General features: G+C 37.7%; 1 protein-coding gene across 6 annotated transcripts in view; it reads left to right on the top strand.

The window, feature by feature from the left end:
* Positions 1-14,714, top strand: part of Mast2 (microtubule associated serine/threonine kinase 2) — a gene marked incomplete at its 5' end in the record, with an annotated part of 194,810 nt that overhangs the window by 101,315 nt on the left and 78,781 nt on the right.

Raw genomic sequence — 14,714 nt, 5'->3', positions numbered from 1 at the left:
GGCATTTGTCTGAAGCAGTCACTTCTATCCCATTAACTGGTATGTCTATTCTTGTAAAAATTCCACACTGTCTTGGATTAGTACAACTTTGTAGTAAGTTTTAAAATCAGATAGTATAATTTATTCAACTTTGTTAATATTTTCCAAATTATAGATATTTTGTTTTGAGTGCTTTATGTTTCCATATAAAGTTTGTTTGTTTGCTTCTTTGTGTGTTTGAGGCAGGATTTCACTATATAATTCAGGCTGCCCTTCAAATTACTACATAGCCTAAGCTGGCCTCAAACTCCCAGTGATCTTCCTTCCTCAGCCTCCTGAGTACTGGGATTATAGGTGTGTACCACCAGGCCCAGTTTAGTGTGTTTCCATTTAAATTTGAGGACTATCTTGTCAATTTCTACATAAGAACCTGTTGAAGGGGGCTGGGGATTTAGCTCAGCGGCAAAAGTGCCTGCCTGGCAAGCGCAAGGTCGTGAGTTCGGTTCCCAGTACCGGAGAAAAACCAAAAAAAAAAAAAAAAAAAAAAAAAGAACCTGTTGAAATTTTGATAAGGATTGCTTTGAATTTGCAAATGAGATTGGGAGAGAATTCTTGACAGTACTGAGCCTTCTGGTCTATGAACATGGAATGTTTGTTTAAGTTTTCCTTTAGTCTTTCAGGAGTGTTTAATAATTTTTAGTGCATACATCTTACACTTTTTAAAATTTTACTGAAATGTTTTATTCTTTCTAATGCTGTTGTGACTGGAGTTCCTGTACTGATATTATCTTTGCTTTGTTGTTGGTATAGAGAAGTAAATTGATTTTTGTATATTCATTTGTTTCATAATCTTACCAAACTTACTGATTGGTTTTACTGTTTAAGTACTTGGTATTTTCCATATATGAGATTGTTTTATTTGTTAATAATAACAGGTTTACTTCTTACTTTCCAAATAAGATACTTGTAGGTATGTCTCCCTGCCCCCTCCTGCCTTATTGCAGTGGCTACAGCCTTTAATACAGTGTTGAATAAAAGTGACAGAAACAGATGTACTCCCTCCTCTTGTATGGGGAGGATATTCACTCTTTCATCATTAAATGTTAGTTGAGCCAGGCGTGGTGGCACACTCCTGTAATCACATTTGGGAGGCTGAGGCAGGAGGATCATTGCGAGTTCAAGGCCAGCCTGGGCTGCAAAGTGAGCTCAAGTCCTAGCCTGAACTGTATAGCAAGACCCTGTCTCAAAAAGACAAAAAAAAAAAAAAAAGTTGGTTGTAAGGGTTTTATAGATGCCCTTTATCAGGATATTCCCTGAGCTCTTCTTAGTTTGTTGAGAGCCTGTATCATAAATGTGCTAGACTTGTATCAGGTATGTTTTCTACATGTATTGAGATGATCATTTTTTTTTTCCTTCTTTAGTCTTAATTGATTTTTAATTCAATCTTGCAAGGCATATGTCCCATGGTGCATAATCCTTTCCTTTTTTTGGTCCTTTTCTTCTGTTGTTTTTTTTTTTTTTCCACATGGTATTTTTATTTAAAAAATACCATGTTTGAAATTGTAGTTAAGGTGATAGGTATTTAGCTCAGTGGCACAGCGCCTGCCTGGCAAGCACGAGGTCGTGAGTTTGATTCTTGGTACCAGAAACTCCCCCCCACCCAAAAAAGAAAAAAAAAATTGTAGGTTAAATATAGATAACATATTTGCCATGTTAATCATTTTGCAGTGTGCCCTTTTGTGTCATTAATATATTCAAAATGTTGTACAAACATCACCATCATCAATCTCCAGAAAATTATCTTTCCCACCTGAGTCTATATAAATCCAGTACCTAAGCCTATGATAACCACCATTCTGTTTTCTATGAATTTAACTAATGTAATTCTTTGTATAAGTGGAATCATATAAAAATTTCCTTTTGTGACTAACTTATTTTACTTAGTATAATATATGCAGAGTTCATATGCCAGAATTGCCTTTTTTTTTTGAGACAGGGTTTTGCTATGCAGTTCAGGCTGGACTTGATCTCTCTTTGTATCCTAAGCTGGCCTTGAACTTGCAATGATCCTCCTGCCTCAGCCTCCCAAGTGCTGGGATTACAGGTATGTGCCACTATGCCCAACTGAACTACCTTTCTGCTTTTTTTTTTTTTGTTGTCTTTTGTCTTTTTGAGACAGGGTCTTGCTGTGCAGTTCAGGCTAGCCTTGAACTCACTTTGTGAATTGCCTTCCTAAGGCCAAATATTTTATTTTCTATTTACTATAGCATATATCCTAATTTCCTTTCTTTTTAAGGTTGAATATTTCATTTTTAAATTTTTTAATAGTTCATTTTATGTGTATTGTCTTAGTTACTTTTCTTGTTGCTAAGATACAATACCCCAAACCCACAATTTAAGGAGAAATTTATTTTGGTTCATGATTATAATCCATGGTCAGTTGGTTCAAAGCCAAAAACAGCATGGCATAAAGGCTTGGGTAGAAAGAAGCTGCTCACAATATGGCAGCCGGGAGGAAGAGCGCAAAGGGAGTAGCTGAGGAGCAAAATGCAACTTGCCAGCTCATACCCTGAGTGCCTGCCTCTTTTGACCAGACCCCATCTCCCAACAGCATACTCACCCACTGAACTCACCAGTGGATGGACCTACCCCTGAGTACAGTTGCCCCCATGATCCGGGCACCCTCCAAAAGCCCCATCTCTAGATGCATGTGTATGGGGCAGGGTCATTCTAGATCCAAACCATAGCATGTATCTGCCACATTTTGTTTATCCATTCTGTTGGTAGACATTTGTGTTTTTTCCATCTCTTGACTATTATGAATAATGTTGCTGTGATCCTGGGTGTACCAATATCTGTTTTAGAAATAGATTTGGAAGCAAGAAAGAGTCCCTGCTGTGAGTTTTGCATATATGTCTAGAATTGCTTGATTTTTTTTTTTTTTAAAGAGTAAAAGAAGGATAACATAATAATGGGGGGGGGGCTTACCAAATTACAAAGTGGTAGGAAATTATCAATGGTTATTGTTTTACATATTGTTATCTATAAGATAGTTTCTCAGGAAAACAGACAAATAATAGTGACTTACAGACAAAAGCAGTAGGTTATTATCAATGGTTGTTGTACTATACTTTGGTATCTTCAAAGTGGCTTCTAAAGAAAATAAATAGAGCTATACATGAGAGACCTATTGAATAATCATTAACTATTCTCAATGGTTGTTGTAGGAAACACATAATAATAAACATACATTATGAAATAGGATAGGAACATTACAAACATTACAGAGTTACGGACAGACTAGTAGGAAAGTATCAATGGCTGCTGTAATACATGGTGTATCTTCAAAGTGGTTTCTCAGGAAGACAGATATACAAGAAAGATCTAACAAGTAGTTACGGCCTAAGGGTTGTCAAAAATAGCATATTACCTCCTCACCAGTGATTCCTGTCACTGAGGTGTGATGGCTGGAAGGAAGGCCAGGACTGAAAAGAAGGACCGAGAGACTTGCACCTGTGTCTAGCAACAGGCTGTTTTCTTTTTCCTCCATAGTCATGATGAGCCAAGGGCTCCTCCATGGAGATGACAGTCTGGCCAGAGGGAGAAGGCAGAGTATGCCCCGGGCCCTCTCATTCCTGTTGGATTAACTGGTAGGATGGGTCTGAGCTCTAGGGTAGAATTGCTTGATTATATGGCAGTTTATTAAGGAACAGATATACTATATGCCATCAGACCTATACCCTATTACTTTCCCATAAACAATACACAAAAGTTAGTTTCTGTATCTTCTAGTCAATACTTGTCATTTTCTGGATTTGCTGTTTTTTTTAAAAATAGTCAATCTACTAGATGTATCATCTTTCTTTATGGTCTTGATTTTTGTTTTCCTAGTAATTAGTGATATTCGGAATCTTTTCATATATATGTTGGCTTTTTGGCAGTTTGTATACCTTTGGAGAAGTATCCAAGTCCTTCACCCAGTTTTTAATTTGGTTTTCTGGGTGTGTGTTTGTGTTAGGGGGGTTAGTTGTAGCAGTTCTTTATATACTTGGATATTAATTTCTTAAAATATCTTTGTGTAGATTATTAGCTGATTCCCTTGGGATTACTAATTATTTTTTTAAAGAAGTATATTTTTCCTTATCTAAGTACAGGAAGCACATGTGGAGAAAGGGCCATGTTAATGGATCAGACTGTTAGGAAATATTTGCTTAACTGTAAAGTTATTCATGTTGCCCTCATTTCCCTCTAGTTGTAACTGTTTAGTAGGTTTCTATACTATGGCCTTTTAGTGGTCCAGGAAATAAACTCATACTGTTCTTAATTCATTTGTTTTTGGGTCTGTTCTTAAATAGTGTCTTTCATTAGTTCTCCTTTTGACTAGTTAAAACTAGAGTTTATCTTATCTCATAAATTTCATTATCCATAATTTTGATTTACAAAATATCTTATTAGGCCTGGAGGTATGACTCAGTGGTAGAGTGCTTGCCTGGCATGCACAAGGCCCTGGGTTCAGTCTCCAGCAACCCCTGCTCCTCGATATGTGTGCATGTGTACATATATATATATATTCATACATATATATTTTTTTCCATATCCAACTGTTCTTGTTTCACTGCTGCCAGTTTTATTTTTTATTTATTCATTTGTTTGATTTTTTTTTTTTTTTTTTTTTTTTGGTACTGGGAATGGAACTCAGGACCTTGTGCTTGCCAGGCAGGCGCTGTGCCACTGAGCTATATCCCCAGCCCCTATTTATTCATTTGTACAGTTGTCTCTTGACATTCATGATATATTTCACTTACATAATAAAAAAGAAGGGCTGGGAGTATAGCTCAGTTGCACAGCACCTGCCTGGCAGGTGCAAGGTTGTGAGTTTGATTCCCAGTGGTACAAAACAAAATGAAAAAAAGAATTTAAAAAAGAAAAAACCACTCTTGTTAGTATCACCATGACTGGCATGAGGGAGGTCTGTAAGTGTTGGGAAGCTGTCATACTCATAGCAATAAATACAAGTTTACTTTAGTAATTTAGTAGCTGTCCTTTATGCGTACTGTTTGTCATGCAAAATTTTAAGTGTTGAGAATTCATAGTTAAAGTTATCAAATTATTAATTAGTAATTTTTTTAGTAATTTTAAAAAATGACTTACAAGGTACACTCTTAAGTGAATCTGTTTTTTTAAATTTTAATATGAGAATGGTGGTGGTGAAAAGTATAGTATGTCTACCAGAGTAGTTCTGTTTATACCAAGGTGCCTTAAGTTTTACTCACTTATTTTTGTAACATCAGTGCAAATGTCAATCTAGTGAAAAAGATAAATAATGTCTCAGGATTCCTATAAAAATACTTTTGATTCCACAGTTCTCCTAAAAGTGTCTCTGGGGATTCCCCCCCCACACACAAGGTTTCCAGACCATGCTTTCTCTAAGAATCACTATTTAACTTGGTCATAGTAGTGTTATTTTGGTTTTGTTTACTTGTTTGTTTTTTAAATTAAGCTAGCTAATATTTTATAAAATTAAAATATGTATCTTCAAAGCCAGATGTGATGCTGTATACCTGTAGTCCCAGCTTTTTGGGAGGCTGAGGAAGGATGATTGCTAGAAAACCCAGCAGTTTGGGGTCAGCCAGGGCAACATAGTAAAACCCCATGTCTTAAAAAAATTATTTTTATAAAGGATATGGACCCATAATATTCTTGAACTGTTATTGTCAGACTTTGAATCAGAGCTACACTAAGTAATTTAGGGAAACCCCCCCCAATGCACACGCACAATTTTGTAAGACAGAAAGGCTTGCCCCTGTAATCCCAGCACACAGGATACTGAGGCAGGAGGTTCTTTGCAAGTTTAAGACCAGCCTGGGCTACAAAGTGAGCTCAAGCCCAGCCTGAACTGCATAGCAACACCCTGTCTTGACAAAAAAACAAAACAAAGCCCCAAAACTCCACTTGTTTCTTGAAAATTTTTTAGTTTCTCAGTGGAGGGACATGAAAAATTTTAAACAGAAGTGTAAGAAAGTAGAGAAAAACTTCCTCTATCCTTTTTTTTTTGGAGACAAGGTCTCAGTATGCAGTTCGTGCTAGCTTTGACCTCATTGTGTCTAAAAAGAGGGTCAGGAAGGAGGTGTGCCAGTCTTTATAATCTTGAGGAGAAAGAGGGTGAGGCTTTGGCTTGTTTCAGACAAACAATTAAATTGAGACACCACCCCCCCCCATGTACAGTTAGGTCCCTCAAAAATTTTACCCTCAGTGCGGTAATGGACCAAGACAACCATTGGCATATAGAAATAAAGTTTCTAAGTCTCAACTAGACTTAAAATAAGGCTCTTAGTCAAGAGAAAAACAATCTCCACTGAGAAAACTTAATTATAATCCCTCACTAAAATGACATTGGGGAAGTCTGGTTTATACTGTGTGTGTGGTCTTAAGGGATGACTGTGGGCCAGTAATCTTGATTTGTCTATCAGAAACATTTTAAGTGACACACTTTATATCAGGTAGCACAGGATTCTTATAAATAAAACTACATTGAAGGTAAATTCACAGTGCAAAATTTACAAACTGTTCAATGAAACAGTTCATCATAAGAGAAAATCAATGGATAAAAAAATAAGATTAGGCCCCTAACAACTTTAGGAAGTACTTTTTATAAAGTTATTATAAAAAATATATTAAGATGGTTAAGACTATAAAAGAAGGAAATACATGAGAGAAAAAAAGGACATCTGCTTAATAAAAGACATAACATACTTAAAAAAATACTGAGTTCAAGAAATGAAATATGGCCGGGCATGGTGACACATCCCTATAATCCGAGCACTTGAGAGGCTGTGGCAGGAGCATTGCTGTGTAGTTCAAGGTCAGCTTGAACTACACAGCAAGACTGTGTCTCAAAAAATCAGGGAGAGAGAGAGAGAAAATACGTCGTTGAAATTTTAAAAACCTCAACAGTTGCGTTAAAAGAGGATAAACTGAGTCCAAGACAGAAATAAAAGATGGAAAAAATGAATATATTAATGGGAGACCCAATACAACATGGAGAAATGGACAAAGGCAGTATTAACAGATAATGATTGAGATATTCTAGAATTGATTAGCAACAAAATAACATCTTACAAGTGTCAGGCTGTATTTGGGCATGACTCCGCCAGCATCCAACCTGTTTGTCAGCAGAGGTATTGTTCTCAGAGAAAACCCAACTCAGTACTGATGCTGTTGCCCTCAGCAAACACAAGACATTGTGAAAAGAGATAAGATACAGCATGGAATCTTACAAGCACCAGGATATCTGAAGACACCCAAACATGGACACCCCTAGAACTTTGCCCACTGAGGCACCAGTCATTCAGAAAGCTTTAAACATGCATACTTTCCTGGATCTCACCTTAGGTCCGTGACCCCCTTTGCTCAAGCCCCATTAAAAGGCTCCATTTTCCTCTGTGCCACACAGATGGTCTCTTTGCCCTCTGCCTGTATCACGGCACAATAAATTCCATTCCATGTGGCCTTTACACAAGCCTGGTGGTCTCTCTTGGTCTCTGACTTGTGCCATTCCTTACAATAAGCATGGTGAACCCCACTATATCAAAGAAAAATAAATTCCATCTAGATAGATTACAGTGAAACTATAGGATCTTTACAAAAACAGAAGGTCTTAAAAGGAACTAGGGAACCTTTAAGAATGTACAGATGCTAAAAGACCAAATAAACATTAAGCAAGAAAATTTACTCAAGAAAACCAGAAATACATGTTCATATAAAAGCTTATGGGCCAGGGCTTAGTGGTATAAGCGCCTGCCTGACAAGTGCAAGGTCCTGAGATCGATTCCCGGTACCAAAAAAGGCAAAGCTTGTACACAGGGCCCGGGGATTTAGCTCAGTGGCTCAGTGCCTGCCTGACAAGCATGAGGTCCTGAGTTTGATTCCCAGTACCAAAAAAAAAAGCTTATACACAAAATTCCATAGCAATAATATTTATGATAACCATAGTAGCAACCCAGATGTCCATGAGTTCCTGAAGGATAAACAAAACAGTATATATCCATATGATGGAATTATTTGGTCATTAAGAAGAATGAAGTTTTGATGCATGCTACAACATGAGTGAATCTTAAAAACATATGCTAAGTGAAAGAGGACAGGCACAATATGGTTATACCTCTATGAAATGTCCAGGTGGGCCAAGGATATAGGTCAGCAGCTGCTCCTGGCAATCACAAGGTTCTGAGTTCAATTCCCAGTACCAAAAAAAAAAAAAAAAAAAAAAAAAAGAATGTCCAGGTGATTCCACAGAGAAAGTTACTTAGTTGCAGGGAAGGGACGGGACAGAATGAAAAATGACTTACAGTATTTTTTTCTGGGGTAATGAAAATATTCTCAAGTTACAGAGTGGTGATGGTCAGATAGCCTTGAGAATATGCTAAAAACCACTAAATTGTACATTTTAAAGAGTGCATTATGTCTAAAAACTAAAATGAATGAGCAGGCAACCAGAGAAAAAACAAAAATTAGCTATACAGACACAGCTGTGATGCTAAGAGCAAACTTCTCTTCAGCAGGAGTTCCAAGACAGTGGTGTTATTACCAGGTTCTTGGGTTCTACAGACTCTTCCCAAGTTCTTGGTGTCCTGAACAAAGAATTAGGGAGGACATGTGAAAAAGATAGTGAGGTTTTACAGTTATTAAACATAGGAAAAGAAGTAGGCTCTGCAGAATGCGAGCAAGCCGCTAAAAAAGTTCATAGTAGACAGGTTAATGGTAGAGGTCTTTTGTGCCAGTCGTTCTTCAGGCTGATGTCAGATCTAGGCTGTCCTGTGAAAATCCTGCTGGATTTCCTGTGAAGAACTGAAGATTGCTTTCTAATTGGTCTCTGTGGCAAGGCTTGGGAATTGTATTCTAGTCAGGAGTCCCAGGTCTCCATAATTGACAGGTCTTGCCCACTTAGGGAATTGGGTGTGCCCTAATCTCTTGCCTCAGTATAATAATCTTTAAAGTATTGAGAAAAATTTACTCTAAACAATACACTGTAGCATTCTATACTTGCTAAATTAACATTGGAGATGAATGTGCAATGTAAGGATATATTCAGATAAAAACTAAAATTGAGGTTTATTACTATGAGATTCTCTCTGAAATAATTGCTATGGAACATTTAAGAAAAGGTGGGAGATTCAAGAGGAAGTATTAAAGAAAGTAGCAAATATATTAGTACATCTAAGCAAGCAATCCTTGTAGAAAAGGATAATAATAACTAATTTGTCAATTTTGAATTAAGATAGACCTAAAATACTAGAACACAGTGACATGAAATTGTGATATTGACAGAGTATGGCAGGAATGGAGTTAAAACTTCCTAATATCTTTTTTTATTCAGAACAAGGGTCAAGATGCTGGTTAAACTTAGGCTTTAAGATAAGAATGAGTGTTACAGGTTTAATAACAACTACTTTAAGGAGGGGGAAACAATGTACAATTACAAACCAATGGGGCAGATGTTAAAAATACTTAAATCAGGAGAGCTGCCATCATTTTTGGAGAAAAGAAAATTTTGATTTATAGCAAAGACTTTTCCCCTAATTCCTCTTGATGCCTGGAGCTCCCGGGGGAGATTCTGACCACCTTCCTTAATGGAAATGCTATCATTTGTTCAACAAATACAGAGAACCTCCTCTATATGCAGCACTATTTCTAGGTGATTGGTATACCTCATGGAGCTTACTCTAGAGGAAAAACATTAATCATAGTAAATGCATTAATTTCTATAGTGTATTAGTGATTAAGTGCTACTGGGGAAAAGGCGGGGGTATTGAGAGACCAGATTGAAGTATTATGCTGTATAGGGAACCTGGAAGGGAGACATTTGAGTACAATCTGGGGTACAGGGAATGAATGATTAGACAGTGGCTGTGTTGTTTCAGGTAAAGAGAGTGATTAAGACAGTGGTTTTGGTAACTGTATACAGCTATGTGGAATTAGCAGCCATCGGAAAATTTTGAGCAGAGGGGATAAATTCATATGGATTATACTTTAAAAGGATCACTATGACTGCTTGTGTTGGAAATGGATTAGGCTATGGACCAGAGAGACTAGTTAGAAGGATATTGAAGTAATCTAGGCAAGCGGTAAGTAATGAATCAATAATAATAATAATACAGTAGACAATATCTGCCTTAATTGGCAAGAAAGCATGTCTTTCCCCTATGCCTCCCTCTCAGTTTTAACAGGGACATCTTGGTTACTACTTTGAAATAACATATGGAAGTGCTTGACTTTAAACAGCTCCAGGTTCTTCTTTATTGTGTTACCTTTAATGAGACAGAAGTAGTCTTTTTTTTCTCATTCTAAATTGTAATAGGAAGTGGCCAAGCACCAGGTGCTTGGGACTGGGGAATTGTAGAAGTCAAACGGATCTGGAATTGGGCGTTCTGTATCCTACCTTAAGTTTAAACTGGGAAGCAGGCTTCTTAAGTAAAATTATGGCAGCTCTTGCAGGGATCACATTTTCTAAGTCCCTATTAGTTACTAGAAGGACAGATTTCTAAGATTGAGACCAACTACTTTCCAAATATGCCCACAGTGTTAGCAGAGCCCTAGATGACAGGCCTGACTCTGGGGGAGCCAATGGACCCAACTCAGCCACTCGGCCCACATGACCAAGTAGGAGACAAGTGGTGGTGATTCAGGAAAGGAATTTATTCTCAGTGTGGCCAAACCAGGGGGAAAAACAACAGTCTAGTGAGTAAAAGTCTGTTGTCTCTAAGGTACTAGCAGTAGTCTTGGGATTATATAGGAAAGGAACAAAAGTGGGTGTTGGGAGCAAGAAGCATACATAGCCAGGCAGTTTTGGTCAGACATGATCATGACCCCTTGCTAGCCAGGAAATTGCCTGCGCTTTGTTTTAGAATTTGAAATCAGCTGGGCATGGTGGCGCATGCCTGTTATCCCATCACTTGGGCGGCTGTAGCAGAAGGACCATCAGGATTTTGAGGCCAGCCTGGACCACAAAAGCAAGTCCTTGCCTAAAAAAAAAAAAAAGGAATTTGAGCTGGAGAGAAATTACTGAGAGAGAAACAGATAGGCAGACAGAGAGTTAGAGTTATAAAATAGAGTTGTGACATCTAAAGACATAAACCACCATCCCCTCTTCTCTGGCACAATCAAATGGACAGAATATGGAGTCAGCCTCCAAAAATCAGGAGCCCATTTCACACAGGGAAGGGAAGGACTGGAGAAGAACTTGCAGAAGCTCTTGAAGATAGCTTTCTAATTGGTCTCTGAAATCCGTGTAGTTATCTGTTGTTTCATTCCCTCGCTCCTGTCTTCCTTACTATAAAAGGCCCTTGCACACGTGAACACAGTCAGAGGGTGATTTGAGGCAATATGAGGCTTCTCCATCTTCTCAGAGCCAACTTGGAATAAAGCCTTTTTTTCCCTTTCACCAAATTAAATGGCCTTCTGTGTTTTTTTATGGGAGCAGAAAGTGTACAGACTTGAGCAAGCAGTAAAATTAGGATCCTGAGGAAATGGCCAGAGCCTGGTGAAATGGAAAAATTAGCCAGTTCCTTGTTTTGGATCTCAGCTGAGTCATGACATCTGAGTGTCTGATCTTCCCCTCCTACCCCTGTTACAGCTGTAACAAATGTGCCAAGTGAGATTACATGTACCTTCTTAAAAAGACATGTGGCCTGGAAATATATTTAGTGTTTTGGTTATTGTTTTAAATTTTAAATAAAAATCATGGCAAATGAAGTTAGAATCAGTTACAGTATATATACCTGAAGTTTCAAGTGTTTTTCACTTTCATATACAATAAATTCAGATGTAATAGTTTGATACACGATACCTTACATGTACCAGGCATGCATGCATGTGTATTATCTCCACCATCTCAGATCCCCTTCTCATCCATTCAAAGAACCAACTCTTTGATTCAGTGAACCTCTGTATTTTTTGGTCTCAATTTCATTAATTTCTGCTCTAATCTTTATAATTTCTTTCCTTCTTTCATTTATTTATTTAATTTATTTAAAAAAAATTTTTTTTGAAGCAGGAATCGAACTTGGACCCTCGCACTTACCAGGCAGGCGCTGTGCTGCTGAGCTATGTCCCCGGCCCCTTTATTTAATTTTTTGACACAGGGTCTCACTTTGTAGTTTAGGCTGGCCTCAGACCTACTATGTAGCAAGGGCTGGCCTCATAGTGATCCTCTTGCCTCAGCCTTCTGAGTGCTAGGATTACAGGCCTGAGTCACTATGGCTGATTTTCTCCCACTAGTTTTAGATTTGGGTTGTTCTTGTCTTTCTAGGTCCTTGAAATTCTTTGTCCTTTACCTTTACAGCTATAACCTTCTGCTTTTTTTTTTTTTTTTTTTAACTGACACAGGATCTCACTTTGTAGTTTAGGCTGGCCTTGAACTCACTGCCTTAGCCTTCCAAGTGCTGGGATTACAGGTGTGAGCCACCACACCTGGCAGCCTTCGGTCTTAGTTATTCTTCCATGCTGGGACAAAATACCGGACACCTACAAGTTAAAAAAGGAAAGGTTTATTTTGGCTCATAGTTTGTAGAGGTTTCACTCCATAGTCGGGTGGGTTCAAGGCAGGGCATCATAAAAGAAGATAAACAGTGCATGGCAAGGTAGCCAGGAGGCAGCAAAGAAGCAGCATTAAGCCTCCCTTCCCCTTTTGTTCCACTTAGATTACAGCCTTGCTGGTTGGCGCTACCCATACCCGGGGTGGGCCTTTCCATTGTCCACACCCAGAACTATGGTGAACTAATTCAGTTATCAGACCCATAATCCATATTCATACACCCTAGATCCAGCCACTTACAAAAAGCCCCACCATTGAGTACGTGAGACTTTGGGAGGGGGCATGTTACAAGCCTTACCTCTTAGAACTGTTTTCTTTGTGTCTTAAAGGTTTTAGTCTGTTACGCTTCCACTGTCATTTGATTATAGTAACTTTTTAATTTCTTCCCTGATTTCTTATGTGATCCATTGATTATTCAGTAACCATATACTTAAACTTCATGTGTTTGTGTAGCCTGTACTTTTTTTTTTAATTTTAAAAATAAAAAGAGGAAAACATTAACAGACAACATTTTACAAAATAGCAAAAGAACAGTACAGACAATACAGAGTTACAAACAAAGTGCTAGGAAATTAACAATGCCTGTTGTATTACATATTGATATCTTCAAAGTGGTTTCTCATGAATACAGATAGAGAAATGCAATATTGATCAATCAAGGACTCATTGACAGTTTCTTTCAGCAAAAAAATAGAAGACAGTAGAACAACTGTACTTTTTTTTGCTGTTTTTAGTTTTATTTCACTGTGATCCAGTAGTATGCAGATGACTATTAAAATTCTGTATTTTTGTAAGCATGATTAATGGCCTAAGATATAGTCTATTTTGGAAAAAGTTCCATGTGCTATTGAGAAAAATGTGTGTTGTGTTGATGGATGAAACACTACCTGTACGTCCATTTGCTCAATGGTATGATTTAATAACTCTGACTTTTGTTGATTTTTTGGGGTCTGGTTGATCTAATTGTGAGAGTAAGGCACTGAAGTCCTCCACTGTGACTGTATTGGTGTCTATCTATCCTTTAAGTCCAGTAGTTTTTGTTTTATGAAGTTGAGTGCACTGACATTGGTGCATAGATATTTACAGTTGTTATCCCTTCTTATTGAATTGCTCCCATTACCAGTATGCAGTAGTCATCATTCTTCTGATGAAGTTTGGCTGGAAGTCTGCTGTGTCTGAAAAGTAGGTAGCAACTCTTGCTGGTGTGGGGCCTCCAGTTGAATGGAGTATAATTGTCTATGCTTTAACTTTCAGTCTTTGTACTTCTTTTTTTTTAAAGAAAATTAAATACTTTAAATATTTAATGGCATAAGACAGACTTTGTCTATTTATTTATTTATTTGTGCTGGGAATCAAACTCAGGACCTTGTGCTTACCAGGCAGACACTTGTGCCACTGAGATATATCCCCAACGTTGTACTTCTGTTGGATGAGGTATTTCTCCTGTAGGTAATTTTGGGCCATATTTTGTTTTTTGCTTTCTTTTTATCCAGTCTGCCAGTCTCTTTTCATTGGAGAGCTGAGACCATTGACACTGAGAGTTATATTAAAAGGTGTTTATTGAATCCTACCATTACAGTGGTGCCTCTGTTCACAAACTTAATTCTCTTCACAATTCTGGCAGCAAACCTAACTGGGTAAGAACTGAATCAGATTTCTCCTTAATGTCAACATGGAAGCTAACAATAATTTGATTTGTTTCTCATCCAACTCAGTTTGTGACCAGAATCATGGAAAGAATTAAGTTTGTGAACCAAGGTACGTTATTTTTCTGGTGCCAATTCCTTGACTTTTTCCTTTTAACTATTCTGCACTTAGATGTGTACTTTTTTTGGATTCTTTGGTGCTAATAACGTCTGTCTACGATTCCATTAGGTCTTTTCTGTAGTGGTAGTTTAGTGGTTATGTATCTCTTTAGGTTTTTTTCTCATGGAAGATATTTTGCCCATCAATTTTGAAGACTAATTTTCCAGGATATAAAAGTCTAGGTTTCCAGGCATGGTGGCACATAACTATAATACCAAGACTTGGGAGGCTGAGGCAGGAGGATTGCCTCAAGTTTGAGGCCAACCTGGGATACATAATGAGTTCAAGGCCAGCCTGAACTACATGCCCTGTCTCAAAAAAAGAAAAAAAAAAAAAA

This window comes from Chinchilla lanigera, unplaced genomic scaffold (assembly GCF_000276665.1).
Source record: "Chinchilla lanigera isolate Chin_1 unplaced genomic scaffold, ChiLan1.0 scaffold00063, whole genome shotgun sequence".
Taxonomy (NCBI): Eukaryota; Metazoa; Chordata; class Mammalia; order Rodentia; family Chinchillidae; genus Chinchilla; species Chinchilla lanigera.
The sequence above is the reverse complement of the archived record's forward strand: the minus strand, read 5'-3'. Positions and strand labels throughout refer to the sequence as shown.